Here is a 10,575-nt window from a genome sequence, read left to right on the forward strand (position 1 = left end):
ATGAAAATGCATACAACTGAATTTTTAAAATAGGCAAAAGCCAAACCAAAGCAAAAAAAAAAAACAAAACAAAAAACAAAACAAAACCAGGCAAATCACCAAAGAGAAAAACAAGTGAGAGGTTTCGCCTCACTAGAAATGAAGAAAACTCACAACCTCACTGGTCCACAAAAGCTGAGAAGTCTGGTAAATACTAGATGGTGATGAGGACACAGCACACCAGACATTTTCAGACACCGCTGATAAGAATATAAATTCTTGTGATCACGTTGGAAAATCACGCTGAACCCCAGCAAGTCCATGCCTACGGCCCAGGGTATTTGTATCCACAGGGAGATGCGCTTTAACGATGTTTGGGGCAATATTATCTGTAGGAGCAAAGAGAAAACTAAAATTAGCCTAACTTTCATCGACAGAAGGGATAAGAAAATTGCAGTGTCGTCGTACAATGGAACTGTTTGCAGCAGGGAAGGTGAAGACAATACGTCTGCCATCACAACATGGAGAAAGGAAGCAGATGCCCAAGTATACGCGGCACGATGCCGCCTGCAAAGAGGAGGCAAAGCGATACTCCATGCAGCTCAGCAGTGCAGGGGGAGCGGCCCCGTGGAGAGGAGCGTGCGGGCCGACACACGCCCCCCGGCTCCGTCTCTGGGGGTGACTTGGTGGAGGGGAGCCTGGGGGCAGGTAGTGGCACAGCCCCTGTGCGCGTGCCCTGGAGTTGTGCAACGTAGTAGCTGTGAGGACACCTCCACCTGTGATGTCGGGGCAAGTGGGGTGAGGAGTGGGCAGGTGTTAGTGTTTATACACCTCTGTGCAGTTCAGCATTACACAAGGTATTTGAAAATTTTTTTTTTTTAATTTTTTTTTTTCAACGTTTATTTCTTTTTGGGACAGAGAGAGACAGAGCATGAACGGGGGAGGGGCAGAGAGAGAGAGGGAGACACAGAATCGGAAACAGGCTCCAGGCCCTGAGCCATCAGCCCAGAGCCCGACGCGGGGCTCGAACTCACGGACCGCGAGATCGTGACCTGGCTGAAGTCGGACGCTTAACCGACTGCGCCACCCAGGCGCCCCTGAAATATTTTTTTAAGTTATTTATTTAGAGAGAGAAAAATCGGGAGCAGGGCAGGGGCAGAGAGAGAAAGGGAGAGAGAGAATCCCAAGCAGACTTTGCACTGTCAGCCCAGAGCTCAGGTTCAGTCCCATAAACTGTGAGATCACAACCTGAGCCGGAATCAAGACTCAGATGCTTAACTGGCTGAGCCACCCAGGAGCCCCCTATTTTATTTTAATGTATTTCAAAACAGAGTTTAAAATTCATACCGCGGGAATTGGCGGACCCTCCGAATATTTAGGTTTAGGAGTGGAAAGGTCAGGTTTACACTCTAGAAAGATAACCTTGCTGGCAGGACAGGATGACTCAGAGGTTAACCCCACGGGGACGATGCAGGGGCAGGAGCCACGGAGCCACGGTCAGCAGATTCTGGGGACTGGCTGCCAGGAAAGCCCGAGGCGCCCCCGTGGAGCGGGCGGGGAGCAGCACGGGAAAGCCGGCAAACCGTGTCCTGGGAACGTAGATCCTCGACCCGGAGGCAAGCTCGGCGGGAGCAAGGCCGTCCCGGTTCGGCAGGACGGCTTCCAGGTGACGCTGGGCCGTGGGTGCGGGGAGACCTGGCAGGTGCTGGAGGGTCTCCACGGCGCACGGCCTGAGCGGCTTGAGAAGCAGAGAGTGCGTCACAGGGGGTTGCTGGCTGAGACCACGGGTGGACGGATGGACGGGTGGGGGGCAACCAAGGGCAGGCCACAGCCGGGTGAAATGGGGCATGAGCTGAGCGAGGGCCCCACACGGGGACCAGGAGTCAGGGGAAGCATGGGCAGCGCATGAAGAGAGCAGGTGTGTGGGGGCCCGCCCTGGGGGTTCCCAGGACATCTGGAGGACGAGGGAGCGGAGGATGCGTTTAGACGGAAGAGCACACGTGGTCTTGCAGTGGAGGCGAGGGGGAGGCACGCTCCACAAGTGTGAGCAGTGGGTGAGCCCCGGGGTCCTCAAGGACACCGGGAGAGGGACAGGAAGGGGCCGTGGTGGTGGGGCGTCGGAGCACAGCCCCTGCCCTCTGTCACTTGGCCCCAGGGAGACCTTCCCGGGCAGTGGGCCGGCTGTGTTTAGGTTTGAAGACGAACGGGCTAGGATGCAGTCCTCTCTTTCAACGTGGCTGCCCCTGTGCTCTTGACCTTCCCAGAGAGGGGCGCTGGCACCACGGAGCCACACAAATGAAGCTGGGGTCTCAGTTTGCCAGTGAACTGTTAGCACATTGGTGTTTTTGTTACAGGCAAGCGCGACTCTCACACCTGCGGTCCGCAGGCAGGCAGGGAGCCCTGGAAATGTATGTGTTCAACAGACTCTTCCTAAAAAAATTGTGTTTGATGTTTTCTGGTTGAAGCGTACAGGGGTGATAGCATAGAGCGCACCAAACCTGCATGGGGACCTCAGAGAGCAACGAGCTCAGCTCTTAGTTCTAATTTTGCCATTTGAGACCGAGAAAGGGAAGGTGATTTTCCTCGGGTCGCACAGCCTGACATCTGGAGTGAGAAGGTTACTGTCAGCAGCTGCGGGGAGGCCACGGTAGGAAACGTGCTGGAAGTTTGTAAGCTCCACGGAGTAATGGCCGCAAAACGTCGACCGTAGAACGTTGTTGTGAGCTGAGTGTGTAAAAAGATCTGGTTCATGGTGCATCTACGGCCTCCCACCTGGGCAGGTGAGGCTGGGGTTATCCGAGGTTAACTGGCTGGCAGAAAGGTCCCGTTTACATAAAACCTCTTATTTTTAGGGAGCAACTGAATGGGTGAGGGTTTCCTGCCCCCAAATATGAGGCATAATTAAGAGCCCTTCCGTGTTTTATCTACTCAGGAGAAAAGTGGTCAGGCGCTTGCTCCAGCCCAGAACGCAGACAGCCTCGAATTTTCTGGAAGGATGAATCGAAGCTATCAGCCGAGGCCGTAGGCTAGCGGGCCCGAAAGGTTGTGGCATTTCTGTGGGGTTCCATGGGGCCGGTGCTGAGCCGTATAGATGGAAGCACTCACGCGGGTTCTACTTCGGGAACAATAGTCCATGTCACCTAAGTTCCTCGTGGACGCTGCTCTGGGACTTCTTCTGGAACGGAAATTTGAAAGATTCCTCAAGGGCCGCCGAGCAACGTCAAAGGGCGCTGTGTTCCGCTCACCGGGAAGGGCGGCTGCGGACTGTGGAAGGAGTCTGGGCAGCTGTGTCCGAGGGCTGGATGCGGTTGTCCTTCCGCGATGGGTTATCACGTTTCCCCAGGAAGCCTCTGTGGGAGAGTCCGCAGCCGCGGGGTGCTCGCGCTGAGCTCCCTGCACCGCGAGGCCCTGAGCAATGCCGTGAGAAAGAACATTCCTGAACTGCGGGGCCGCAGGAACGTGCCCTGTGTGAGGAGTGAGCGTGGTGTGCACCTGCTGCCTTCTAGAAAGTGGGAGCCGCAGCCGAGATGGGGATCTCTGCCTCAGCCCCCGGTGCAGGTGCGTAAAGAGTAAAATACAGCCTAAGACACCAAGGGGCTGGAAGGTGCTGGTGTGGGGTGTGGGGCATAAACACGGACATCAGAGACAGAGCGTGTGTGGGTGCAGATGGGAAGGTGTCTGGAGAACAGCTCTGCTATTTCCTTCCGTGAACCTTGAGCAAGAGAGGTACTTCACCCCTTTGGGCCTCGGTGTCCTCATGACCCCTTGTCCATCTCACGTGGTGTCATAAGGGTCAGGTGACAGCACAGACACAGACAGCGTTTTGGAGAAGGGGGGTGAATAAGCATTAACTTGCAAAGACTGCGAAATTGCCGAACGCCCCCGAATTGAATTTAAGTGCGTCATTGTCCGTATTACCAGGACAATCTGGAAATTTTATTCAGAAGTTTGATGTTTTGCCTGTTCTTTCTTGGGCATTTCCATGACTGAATCCGTTAGTGTATACAGTTTAAGAGAGCGAACGCTGTTATCTCTGTGATGAGTAGTCTTTGGCATAAAGAACTTAAAATCTGCCTTCTCCTTCCAACACCACTTTTTCTGGTAGATGAACCCCTCGTGTTCCCCATTTTCTTTACCCGTTACTTTGGTCGACACGGGTGTGGAGGAACTGTGTGGTGAAAGAGGGAGGTGCCGTGCCTGGTGCGTCGTGAGTGCCCAGTGAGCCCTATAGAAGGCAGAAGACGGGTAGGTAGGTGCTAGACAGAACAAAGCAATCGCTTACTCCCAGGAACCTGTGGTCACTCACAGTTGTTCTGCCCTCGGGCATCGTCCCCTCCCTGATAGCACTTTCCTTTCCCACCTCTGTACTCCCATCACCGCTGCGGACCCTGTTCTGCGTCCTCATAAAGCCTCATTCTTTCCTTATTATTCCAGGCGTTCACACATCACTTGCTTTCTTACTTGAATGTCTGAACATCATGCCTTATTACGTATCGGCTGATTGTGCTTTTTGCAATCGTGCGGTTAGGCCGTAGATTCCCCCCACCCCTCGCCCCCCATCAGTTCTTTGCTAGTCTTTACACCACCCCTCGCGTGTGGACTGTGCCCATTCTCTTGGGCGACTGAGTGCTTCTGAAGGAGTCACAGGATGGGGCCGATTGGTATCACTAGGAGTTCTCCTTGGACTCAGCAATCATCTTATTCGTCTGCTCATTGTATATCATTATTGTTGTTGGTTCACTTATCATGTTATTTCCATTTTCTTACGTGTCACACTAAGTCAATTGATTCTTGAAACTACTCCAGGCAGCTGCAGCGTCAGGTGGATTTCAGAGTCTAGTTCAATGGGCAAGCTGTGAGTGTAAACAACTCTGGAGTGATGTGAAATTCACACTCCCAGATCTCAGTTTCTCAGACTCGTAGGTCTACACTTTAGTTTGCAGGTTCTGGAGACTTTGACACCTGCCTCCCCACCTGAATTCCTGTGCTGTGTTATCTTAGGCAACTTATTTAACATCTTTTGACAGACTTGTAATGTGGGAGTCATCGTGCACACTTCTACACCTAGGGCAACTAAAAGAGATTAAACATGTAAACATGCCTGGCTGCAAATGATGGATGCCCAATGTTTTTGTTTTCTTCCTCATTAGCCTTAGCTTGGATTCCGTCTGCTGGTACTTAATCCTTGGGAGCTAAGAAAAAGACAACAGCAGCAAAATTGAAAAGTCCAAACATTATAAGACTTGAAAAGTGTGCTCACGCTAACCTCTCCCATAAAATTCAAGAGAAAGGAATACTTCACAATTCCTGTTAGGAGACTAGTATTACCTTGTTACAAAGACTAGAAAAACACACAATAGGAATAAAAACAAAACAAAAGAACTACAGACTGAGGATATCCCTCATGAACACAGACGCCAAAGTTCATAACAAAATGTTAGTGAATGCAACAACATTCATTCATTCATGATGGAAGCTCTCGCCATCTAGGAAAAGAGGGGAATGTCCTTAATATGATAAAGAACAACTACAGAAAACCTCTAGCTAATGTCCTAATTAATAGTGACAGACCAAATCCTCTCCCCTCTCATATCAGGGAGGAAAAAGATAGTTGCTATTACGCCATCTACCCGTTAGTACTATAGCTATTACCAGAAGTTCTGGCCAGTGCTCAGGGCGCCTGGGTGGTTCAGTCAGTTAAGCGTCTGATGTCAGCTCAGGTCATGATCTTGCAGTCTGTGAGTTCGAGCTCAGGTCATGATCTTGCTGTCTGTAAGTTTGAGCCCCGCATTAGGCTCTGTGCTGACAGCTTAAAGCCTGCTTTGGATTCTGTCTCTCTCTCTCTCTCTCTCTGCTCTCTCCTGCTCGTGCTGTGTGTCTCTCTCTCTCAGAAATAAACATTAAAAGGATTTTTAAAAAAACCTGAAAAAAGTTCTGGCCAGTGCAATAAAGCCAGAAAAAGAAAGAAAAAAGGTTCCATATTGGAAAAGAAGTAAAACAGTTTATTTTCAGAAATCATAATCACTTATTTAAAAAAAAATCTTTTGGAATCTATAGAAAAAGCTATTTTAAGTTTAACAAGGTTTCAGGATAAACAACCAATATCAAAAAATAAATTAAGCAATCAGTTTGAAACTACATAAACAATATGTTTAACATAACATCAAAGATGTGAAATACTGGGGCGCCTGGGGGGCTCAGCCGGTTAAGTGTCCAACTCTTGGCTCCAGCCCAGGTCATGTCTACTGGTTTTGTGAGTTCAAGCCCCGTGTTGGGCTCTGTGCTGGCAGCACGGAGACTGCTTGGGATTCTCTCTCTCTCTGCCCCTCCCCCACTTGTGTTCTCTTTCTCAAATAAAGAAACTTAAATAAAAATATATGAAATAGGAAGGATATATTTGACAAAAGATGGACAAGAGCTGATCACCAAAAACTAGAAAACATAGCTGAGAGAAATTAGACACCTGAGTAAGTGGAAAGAGACATTGTGGTAACTCAATATTGTTAAGGTGTGAATTTCTCTCAAATCAATTTATGGATTCAAAGCAATTTTTTAAGGTTTATTTATTTATTTTGAGAGAGAGAGAGAGAGAGAGAGAGAGAGCATGAGAAAGGGAGGGGCAGAGAGAGAGAGGGAGAGAGAGAATCTCAAGCAGTCTCCTTGCAGTCAGTACAGAGCCCAATGTGGGGCTTGATCCCACAAACTGTGAGATCATGACCTGAGCTGAAATCAAGAGTTGGACACTTAACCCACTGAACCATCAAGGCACCCCAGATTCAAAGCAATTCTACTCAAAATCTTAGTTGGCCTAAAAAAAAATTTTTTTTTTTTGAAATTGACAAGCTGATTTTAAAATTCAGGAAATGTGTGTGGCATTGGAGATAAGCTAAACACAAAAAGTAATAAAACAGGGTCCACAAGAGACCCGTACATATATGATTAATTAATTTTAAACAATGTTGACAAGGCAGTTCAATGGAGGAATAATCATCTTTTAATCAAATAATGCTGGAACAAGTGGATCACTTGTTGAAAAACAATGAAACTGAACTCTTATCTCATACCATATATAGGAATCAACTCATAACGAAGAAAGACCTAAATATAAGAGCTAAAACTTCTGAAAGAAAACACAGAAAATCCTAGTGACTTTGGGTTTGGCAAAGTTTCCTTGAAATGACACAACAGGCATGGAACAATTGATAATGTGAACTTCAAGAAAAGCAAAAACTTATGCAATTCAAAAGACACTGTAACGGAAATGAAAAGGCAAGCCACGCACCAGGAGAAAATACTACAAAACATATACCTGACAGAGAGATTGTATCTGGAATACGCAAATAACTCTTCATCTCAGTGGTGTGACAAACAACCCAATTAAAAATGGGCAAAAATTTGAACAGACATTACATCAAGGACCATAGTATATACAATTACATATAATTACATTATACACCTGAAATGAACATGTTATATGTAAATTATATCAATAAAGAAAGGAAATAAATACTACTTAGCAATAAAAAGGAATGAACTATTGATTCCTACAATACACGGGTAAATCTTTTTTTTTTTTTTTTTTAATTTTTTTTTTTTTCAACGTTTATTTATTTTTGGGACAGAGAGAGACAGAGCATGAACGGGGGAGGGGCAGAGAGAGAGGGAGACACAGAATCGGAAACAGGCTCCAGGCTCTGAGCCATCAGCCCAGAGCCCGACGCGGGGCTCGAACTCCCGGACCGCGAGATCGTGACCTGGCTGAAGTCGGACGCTTAACCGACTGCGCCACCCAGGCGCCCCTACACGGGTAAATATTAAAATAATTATTGTGAGTGAAAGAAGTTAGGCAAAAAGAATACATATCGTATGATTCCATTTATATAAAATTATAGAAAATGTGATCCAACTACAGTGACAAAAAGAACGGTAGTTGCCTGGGAACTGGGGATCAGGGAGGGGATGAGCACATGGGGAAACAAGGAAGTGTTTGGGTGGTAGGATATGTTCACATCTTGATTGTACTGATGACTTCACATTTGTATACATGTGTCAGGTTTTATCACACTTTACTCTTTAATATGTGCAGCTCATTGTATGTCAATTATATTTCAGCAAAGCCATTAAAAATAAAATGAGGCACAATAAGAATTTAAGACATGAGCCCTTTTTGGATCCTGACTGGGAAAATAAGAAACCTTAGAAATAATTGGGAGTCTTTGAATCTGGACTGGATAGTAAATATATTAGGAGAGTATTGGTACTTTTCCTACGTATAGTAATGATACCGTTGCTCTGTAAGGAAATGCATGAATTCTTTTTTTTTTAAGTTTTTTTTTACATTTATTTATTTTTGATAGACAGAGAGAGACAGAGCACAAGTGGGGGAGGGGCAGAGAGAGAAGGAGACACAGGGTCGGAAGCAGACTCCAGGCTCCGAGCTGTCAGCACAGAAACTGACACAGGGCTCGAACTCACAATCCGTGAGATCATGACCTGAGCCGAAGTCGGACACTTAACTGACTGAGCCACCCAGGCACCCCGGAAATGCATGAATTCTTAAGAGAGTCATGCTGGCACAGTTAGGGGTAAAGTGATCTGCAGGTTATTTCAAATAGCTTGGCAAAAACAAAATAACAGGAAACAAAAACCACACACCAGAAAAACGAAAGACAATAGAAAAATAAATAGATAAAGCAAGTATGGCAAAAATATTAAGACTGTTGAATCTTAAGTGTTCAGTATATGGGAGTTCATTATACTATTTCGAGCTGTTTTGCTTGTTTGATAATTTTGTCATTAAAAAGTTGGAAAAGCTTACCAAGTAGATTAGAAAAATAACCAAATTAGAAAAGATAAAAGATAATTGAATTATCAAGCTCAATGGATAGGTTCAACTGACATAGCAGAAGATAAAATTGGTCAATTGCAAAAGAAATATTAAAAAATCATCCAAGGTGGAGGACAGAGAAAAAGAGAAAATATGAAGGGAAAGTTAAGAAAAATGGAGAATAAAATGAGAAGGCCTATCATAAGTCTGGCTGGAACTCCAAGAGAAAGAGAGAGAATGGAGCTAGGGCCATCTTTGTAGAAATAATCCCTGAGAATTCCTAGTGAATCCCTGAATGTATAAATGAAAAGAATTCACACTTAGGCACACCTTAACGAACACGCAAGGCATCAATGGCTGAGAGAAGGTCATAAAAGTTTCCAGTGGTGGGGAGGGGGAGGGGAATGACGTGCAAAAGAAAGAAGACGGATAACTGACCCTCCATCAATTACAACCGAAGCTAAGCTAAAAGTGGAATATTTTCAGTGGATTGAAAGAATTGTTTAACCTAGAATTACTTAACCAGAAAGAGTATCTTCAAAGAATGAAGACAAAATAAAGACATTGTCAGGTAGACAAAAAATGTAAGAGTGCTTGTTGCTAAGCCGTGTTCACTAAGTGAAATTGTGCAGTGTGTCTATGATACCGACAGAGATAGGAGATGAAGTCTGGAGGTGTAAGGAGGAATGTAGAGGACAAAAAAGTTGGAATATATGTAAGTAATTTCCACAAATGAGACAAATAAAACAATAATATCTTCTGCATTTTAGAGTAGAATTGAAACACCAAAAGACAATAGTATATGAATTAGGAGAAGACTAAAGGTGTTGATTGACATTCTACTTTCATAAGTATCATCTTGAAGTTTCTAAAGTTACCCTTAACAGAATAGAGAATATAATTTTCAAACTAGCAAAAGGGAAAAAGCAGAATGAGAAAAAAAAAATGTCAGTCCAGAAAAGGCAAGAAAGTAGAGGGAAGTAAACTTAGTTGACATGGAACAAATTGAAAGCAAAAAATAAATATTTTTCATCCAGTGTTAAAAACAAAACAAAACAAAAAACTCAACACCAGAAGGCAAGTGCAAAAATAGTCATAGCAGTGTGTTCACAAAACAACAGAAAAACAACTTGACATAACCCAAAAGTCTGTCAACAATGGATTGAATGAATAAACTGTGGCATAGTCTTACAATGAAATGCTGTCCATCAGTGAAAATAAATGAACTCCAGCTGTATGTATCAGCACCGATTAATCTCACAAACCCAATATGAACAAAGATACAAGCCACAGAAGAACTTGGAAAAACTTTGAAAGTTGAAAAGCTGGACTAACTGACCAATAGATTAATTTAAAGCCATCTAAAAAGACGGTACAATCAAGGCAAGGGGATGGTTATTAGTGTCAGGGGAGCAGATACCTGTAGGAAGAGGGCAGCCTCAGGGAGGAGCACCTAGGAGTCTTCCAGGCTGTTGGTCCTATTCTCCAGCTGTGCCTTGTGTGGTGGTTCTGGGGAGCATAGGTTTTACGTGCCCCTTTTTGTGTCCCTATAGGTATCAATTTCAAAATGAGATGGAATAAAAGAGCAGCCTTCATGGAACCCTCTGAGACATCTAGGAATATGAGTCTAGGAAACTAACCTACATACAACCTACCAAGACTGACTCATGAAGAAATAGAAAATTTGAACAGACCAATGAGTAAGGAGATTAAATCTAATAAAAAAAAAAGTCTCCCACCAGAGGTGGGGCGCCTGGATGGCTCAGTCA

General features: G+C 45.2%; 1 long non-coding RNA gene across 1 annotated transcript; it reads left to right on the forward strand.

Moving 5' to 3' along the window:
* The first annotated feature begins 2,842 nt into the window (after positions 1-2,842).
* On the forward strand, positions 2,843-10,575 carry LOC147575705 (uncharacterized). The gene is made up of 2 exons (XR_015242669.1): positions 2,843-3,537; positions 10,360-10,575. It is a non-coding gene; the product is annotated as an uncharacterized LOC147575705 (long non-coding RNA).

The sequence above is a fragment of the Puma concolor genome, chromosome D3 (genome assembly GCF_028749965.1).
Source record: "Puma concolor isolate L17-30 chromosome D3, mPumCon1.1.hap2, whole genome shotgun sequence".
Lineage (NCBI taxonomy): Eukaryota > Metazoa > Chordata > Mammalia > Carnivora > Felidae > Puma > Puma concolor.